We start from the raw sequence: 7310 nt of genomic DNA on the forward strand, positions 1-7310 counted from the left end.
ACTCAAAACATTCAACATTCATTCAAACATAAGATGAATGATCCTCATTGAGAAAGCAGAAGCCCAGAAGTCGTATGTTAATTGCCCTAGATGTTCGTTGGGAGCCTCGGGGTGGTCAAATGAGGTGTCTCCGTTTCCGCTCCTCGGGTTATAAGTCAGAGCACATTTTTTTTCGAAAGCTCGCTTGTTGAAGTCTACTTTCTGTATCACCAGGGGTTGTCGGAGTTAGGTCCACTGAAAAACGTACAGTGCTAAATCAGAGCATATGATGATGCCTCAGAGGGAAAAAATGCTGAAGACTGGACGTACAACAGTATATGGGCGCCCCCTTGCGTTAGGATTATTTCTGGCTAAACTCGCTCTTTAAGGTGGAAGAGCCATCTTAAATGGAAACTACATCGGTCGCTCTCCTCTCACATACACCAAAGTAACATGCGCCTGTTTTAATCTGATTAATGCTTTTGAGATTTCCTTCTAATTGACTTGGACGTTGCAGAGGTGCGCTTGTAGGTCTCTTCCACACATTTTCTCTACAGTGTTGTTCACGCACGGGAGTAGGCTATTGCAGCGTTTCGGTTAATTTTGGCCAGTTTATCGAAACGATCAAAAGTGAGCACCGTACATCATCTCTGACCATTCAAAAGCCTGTATGTGAACAAGACAGCCGAAAGCAATACCGCAGACGTAAATTATAGCGTACGATGCAAAGTGGATTTTACCCCAAGATCAAGGTAAGTGTTCATATTTTCACACTTTAACTCGCAAATACACGGATGTCTCATATTTTTTTCTTTTTTAAACCAAGAATACGACTAGTAAAGACGCATAGAGAGACATGCATGCAATACACCAACGTCACTTCTTAAAATAAAGAAAAAAATAAAATAAAATAAAAATAAAATAAAATAATGCGTACCAACTTGCAATGCTTATATAATGAATGGACAAAGTGTTCCGCTCAAGGATGCGTTTGCTGTAGATACAATGTTCTTATTTATATTATTTTAATCAATGTTTTGAATGAATTCACAACACACAAAACAATCAGGTTTACTTTAACATACACATTCCAAATAATATGTACATGCTAAGTGAGATTTGATTCTCAACAATTAGCCCGAACATACCAAATGCATATGATGCTGATTCGTCTTCCCCGTGATGCATCCTCTCCTATATGAAAAATATACTTAGTCTTCTCTTTCTGTGCGAATTAACCCTCTGTTTGGAAGTGGACTTAACGTTTCCTTTTCCACTGACAAAAATGCGGCTCTCTGTTTATTTGAATGATTACTAAACTTTAGGGAGGAAAAAAAAAGACAAACCGACAAGCAAAATCGGTCAAACTTTTCTGCGACGCTTAAATCACATGTTAATATTTAGTAGTACATATCCTAATAGAAGGACAGTCGTGTTGATGACTTTGAAGATAGAGATTTTTAGTTAAAAAAAAAAAAAAGAAAAAAAAAGAGACAGAAATTGCTCCTGTGCGTCTTTTTCTTTCCCAAAGAAGGTAAAAAGCCTCCTCAGTGCAGCTGCTTTGTGTGGGCTGTGTGATTGGGGGAGGGAGGGGGTGAAGTCAGGAGAGACACCTGTCTGTTTATGTGCAAACTAGTAACAGTGATATGCCTTTGTCGCTTTTTCAATGGTTAAGTCCAAAGTGAGGACTTTATTAGATCAATGAATTTCGATAACTGACGCAATAAACTTTTACCGTTATGCAAATATTGTTTTAATATATCATTAAGTTCATGAAGAGACACAATCATAAATCTACAAGAATGCGAAAACATCTCATCAACAAGGCTTTGATGCTTATATGCTTAGACCATGAGTCTGAATAAAAACAAAGCTAACAGCACTTCAGAAAGCACTGCTGCTAATATACGTCTACGTTCACGAGTGACGTCAAATTGCCATATATCAGACAGTTATGGTTGAAGTAAAGTAATCCAGTCAATGCCTGATAGGTTTGAAGAGTTGTGTAGGCTTTGCAGGGCGCTTTAATTGTCTATTCTATTCTATTATGCCAACTAGCTATACACTGGAGAGTTAAGTTTCAGGTCTGAGTATAAGCTAATACAAGCTAGATGAACGGAGTGTCATAGGCCTATATAACCATTCAACAGGCATTCAAATAAACAAACAAACAATAAATAAACGCCTGTATTCATATCACATTATTTAAAGCCTACCAGCATTTCCAACGCAAAGCCGTGAAGACACATTGAATTAGGCTATAGGCCTATTAATATACAGTATTAATACAAAGGCCTCAAATGTGACAACTTAGCTAAGTAGCTAATTACATGAACCACGTTTCATTAAACTTCCAAAAACAAAGTTTTATTCACTAGGTCATTTGTTCCACCTCTGAATGGTCTCAAAATAAAAGCAAACGCCACTAGCAATCGAGTAGAAACGAATCACTTTGCACTTAAAAATAGCCTGTAATCGGTGGTTGCGCTGAAGTAACTTCCACGCTGAAAACCGTTTTCAAGCAACTTGATGTTGATCAGTAAAGTGCAAGCAAAGTCGTCCTGGTATTTATCAGTATATTGTAAAACGCACTGCACAAGAAAGAGTCCTCACACACAGAGCTCAGCATGCGTCCACACACACAATAGCGCTCCCCCATCGGGACTTCTATCGATTAGGACGAGACACTACACTAAATATTTACTGATCATCACACACAAATAGCAGGATCTTTAACGATTTTCCATGGCTGGGACGCGAAGAAAGAGGTAAATCACTTTATTATTATTTGTAAAGTAAAGTACGCACGCTGGGACACGAGTGTGTAAGATGTGACTCCTGTAAGAAGAGTAATAAGCGAATAAATCGATAGACATTGAATAAGCAAAGCCAAATATCCAAACCGCAGCAAATCTCTCAGTCATCAGACATATTAAACTAGACGTTGAACCTTAAAAGACACAGCTAAACTCTGCTTGATTAACTAGCCTAATATATAAAATGTGATATGAACATAAGAAAATATCATTTTTTCCCCACTGGACCCCCCCATTTTTATTGAACACTCACAGTACATTTATTTTGTTCATATTAAGCCGCGGACATGATATAGTAACTCTCAAAAGCTTTGCGAGCGCAGGTTTAGGCGCAGGTGTCTTGCGCTTTGATGGGTTGGAAGAGGAAAGTTGACCCTAATCTTATCGCTGCCTGCACCGAATCCTTCAAGCAAGAGATAGAGGCAATCTGACCCTCGGGTCACTGAGATCCCGGCCTGATGAACCCTTACGGACCCAGTACGGCTCAAAGGTTAACCAGGCTAATCAACATGAGGGGACTGATTAAGGCGAATCAGAAGTCAGAAATACATAAACATAATTTATTATTTAAAAAATTAACTATTACCGAAAAATTTAACAAAATGCACAATCGCATCTCATAAATTCTAGGTTATTAGGTAATTGGATGCATCATGCTAATGAGGGACTTATATATTTTGGCTTTAAGATGATCATATTACACCAAAACGTAACTTAACTATAATAATACTAATACTAATACTACTACTACTACTACTACTAATAATAATAACAATAATAATAATTATAGTAGTAGTATTATTATTGCTGCTGAATGCTTTATATTTGCGTGCTTATGTTGGGTTGATCAGACCTGTGGTTTTCATTCCTGGTCCTGCATGGCAAGTCACAGCACTGCACATTCTGTCTCTTATTTGAAGGATTGAAAACCACTGGATCAGACGGTGTGGTTTAAAACGTGTCCAAACGAGCAAGTAATAGACCTGTCAGCTGGTATGGTTGCAGTGTATATAGCACATCTGTTGTGAAGCATTTTCTGATATTTTGCAGTATTTAGCAATTACAATTCTCTTGGCCAGTACAGCAATACATTTGAGTTTGCAAATTAGCCCTTTTTATTTATTTTACTAGATGTAAAGGAAACATTATCAATTTATTTTCAGACTGATTACACTTGTAAACATACAATGTGTGCACATATCTGCATTTCTTGCGTTGAAATTTGTAATATTTTCAATAATATCTATTAGCGTCTTAAATATGAGTATAAACAACAAACATATTTGTAATGCTATTGAACATTTTATTTTAATTATATAAACTAATTAAGTATAAGCAACATAAATTGAAAGTTTTTTTTTTTTTTTTTTAAATACACCAGCCTCACAAAGTCAGTAACAGAAAAAGACTTAACCTATCAACTTGCTGACAGTCTAAAATGTACATGACAGGTAACACAAAGTTTTTTCATAAACTAAATATATTTCTAATATGTGGATGTCTTCTGAACTTTCACTTAAGCAAATACAGATTATGGCTGCTGGCACTATTGCTCAGTTCCACCTGTACATGTATTTTTACTACTAAAAAGGGAAAAACACACTGGGAAAATCTGTTTATGATTATTCTCAATACATTAATCCAAAATAATATAGAACACTTCTGAAGAATTTTCTCACGCAATCCTGCCTTTTTATTGTTTGTCATTTAAATAGATCTAAAAAAAACTCCCCTTGACATATTCTTCCAACTCATTGAAGAAAATCTCATATCGGTTACGGGCAAATTGAATAGGATTATGGTTTTATTCTCTACAGAAGCCTGGCTCTGTGCCCAAATATGGTGTAATTTGTTCAGCATTACCTTCAGTCTTAAAACAACACCATTTCCCTGTGAATTCAGATGACTTACTGCTTCTTCACAGGACAAGAAGCTTTAGCTATGTATTTCAGCTCTTTAAGAAAAGAACATGGACTAATTGTTGTCACAGTCCATGAAAAAAGATCTTATGAAATTATAGTCTATACCCATATAGCCTAGACTTCAAAATGTAACTGTCTGGGAAGTCTTTCAATGTCCTTTTCTTATTTCTTATAGCGTAGCAATAATATCAGACTGCAGCGAGACTGAAGGGATACTCATGACCTGTTACACAAAGTGTTGTAGTGGAATTAACTGTACTACAGAATCAAAGATAGATTCCACAGGTATAGCAGCAGTATAAAGTATACACGTAAAGCGTCATACTGAACTTATACAGGTAAAAGGTCAAATAAATACACTTTGGGTGCAAAAAAAAAATGTATCTGATATGATTCACCCACTGTATGTGATAAGGGATTATGCTAAGGGAAATTGTTTGCCATATGCAGTCAATCTAGAACAGGCAGCATATGATTATGAATTAAGATTTTGAAGTGATTATTTCTATTTGTATTCCACAGTTGGGCTGGCAAACATTTAGTTAATTGTACTTTTTGTTGGTTCTTACTATGCATACACAGTCTTTGATTACAAGCTATGACAATAATGGAATCATAATGGAAATAATGGAGTCACACTAAAAACATTAATATCATTGATAAGTTTTACAAAACAAACAAAGGATGATCAACCATTTTTATAAAAAAAACAAACAAACAGGAAAACAATTATTTAATCAGAGTTTTGGCCATTAAATTCTTATCAAAACATCTTTTGCTGTAAGTGTGTACAAGTCTCTGTGTGATTGATTCGTTCAATTGGTGGAGGTTACACTCTCCCTGTCTATTTCTGGTTGCCCTGAGGGCCAATCTAAGCAGCCAGCAGAATCATGATAGATCCAAGTTCGATTCTCCAATGATGGATTACAGTGCCAATTTAAACAGCAAAAGCTTAATTTGTTTAAATAATCTCTTCTTAGACTGAATGACAAACTTCCATTTTCCACTTCACATCAAGTCAAAAACCCTGCGTTACAAAAAAAGTGTGATGCAAATAATATGTACTTACATGCTATATTTATGTATGAATGTTATTATTGCTCATTTATTTTTTCCATTGAATCATCATCATATTCATTTTAAATAGATCATTTGACATTTAAAGTCACTTTACATACCCTAAATAAAAACAAATAAGATAACAGACAACATAGGTGTAAAAATACAAGTGTCCTATGCCAAGTGTTTACTGGAATACAGAAACAATAATACATAATAATTTTGTTGTAATTGACAACTTTAACTATGATCAACTGTCCGAAACTTTAGGTAGAATACGACGTTCTGGCACACTAGCTGTGAATTGTCTCAGACCTCTGCAGGATTGTGATGAGGGCAGAGGACACGGCCACAGTGGGAACTGAAGAATACTGAGTGGTGACGTTGACATCAACACCAAATGCCTGATGGGAGGAGGAACTTCACGCAAAGATCCCACAAAGACAAAGCAAGGAAGGTAGGCCTTAATGTATGCTTTTGACCTACTGGAGCAACTAACCTGTAATGGATTCTTTTATAGGCAAAAGGATCATTGGCTCAACTGACAACAAACTGCATGAAATCAACTATGTACATAAAGTAATTCTGCAAACAATGTTATGATGTATGATTAAATAATGCAACTGAACAAGACGTAGCACTGTATTTCTTTAAAGAAGAATGCAATGAAAGAACATATTTTCTTGATGACAATAGTAGAAATGTTTAATGATCGACTGTACAATAATGTCTGCCAAAAGCACAAATAAATAAACATGGCTCATGTATGCATGTTGTTTGTTATTATTAAATATGAGTCAATCTATCTATCTATCTATCTATCTATCTATCTATCTATCTATCTATCTATCTATCTATCTATCTATCTATCTATCTGTCTATCTGTCTATCTGTCTATCTGTCTGTCTGTCTGTCTGTCTGTCTATCATTAATCATCATAGTTATTTTACAGGCAGGTATGTAAAGAGTATATCTTTAGATATGAGGGATTTGTCCTCATACCTTTCTTATGAAATCTACAGCATTCCAATTTTAAATATAAATATTTAGTGAAAAATGCGAATTTGAAAATTAGTAAATGTTATAGTACAGTGTAGTACAGCTCTGAATCTTTATTTAATGTGGAGCTGTAGCTGGCATTTCTATTGCAAATATTACCATCAAAGTTTCCATTTCTTTAGCTGTTATGAACAATTATAGATAGATATTATTTTCCACATATATTCTTCTGCATTTACTACACCAGTCTGGATTTAATCACTGATCACTAGACTAAACCCAAGTTATTGGGGAATATAGATGTTTTCAAAAGTAATCAAAGCAGAAGAAAAGAGATGAGAAAGACAGAAGGAGGGATAGAGAGAGAGCGAGAGAGAGAGCGAGAGAGAGAGAGAGAGAGAGAGAGAGAGAGAGAGAGAGAGAGAGATTCAGAGTGCGTATTTGCTGTCTGTAATTGAAAGCAGCTTGTTTTCTAACTGAAACGTGGGTATAGTTTTTAAGTTTGTGTTTGCACTTTCACATTCTTCAGAAGTAT

At 35.6% G+C, this 7310-nt stretch overlaps 1 long non-coding RNA gene across 1 annotated transcript; it reads left to right on the top strand.

Moving 5' to 3' along the window:
- Nucleotides 1–329: 329 nt before the first annotated feature.
- Nucleotides 330–6530, top strand: LOC107601647 (uncharacterized). The gene is made up of 3 exons (XR_001610958.1): nt 330–731; nt 6047–6233; nt 6297–6530. It is a non-coding gene; the product is annotated as an uncharacterized lncRNA (long non-coding RNA).
- Nucleotides 6531–7310: the final 780 nt, after the last annotated feature.

Source organism: Sinocyclocheilus grahami, unplaced genomic scaffold (assembly GCF_001515645.1).
Source record: "Sinocyclocheilus grahami isolate Dianchi unplaced genomic scaffold, SAMN03320097.WGS_v1.1 scaffold309.1, whole genome shotgun sequence".
NCBI classification, from domain to species: Eukaryota; Metazoa; Chordata; class Actinopteri; order Cypriniformes; family Cyprinidae; genus Sinocyclocheilus; species Sinocyclocheilus grahami.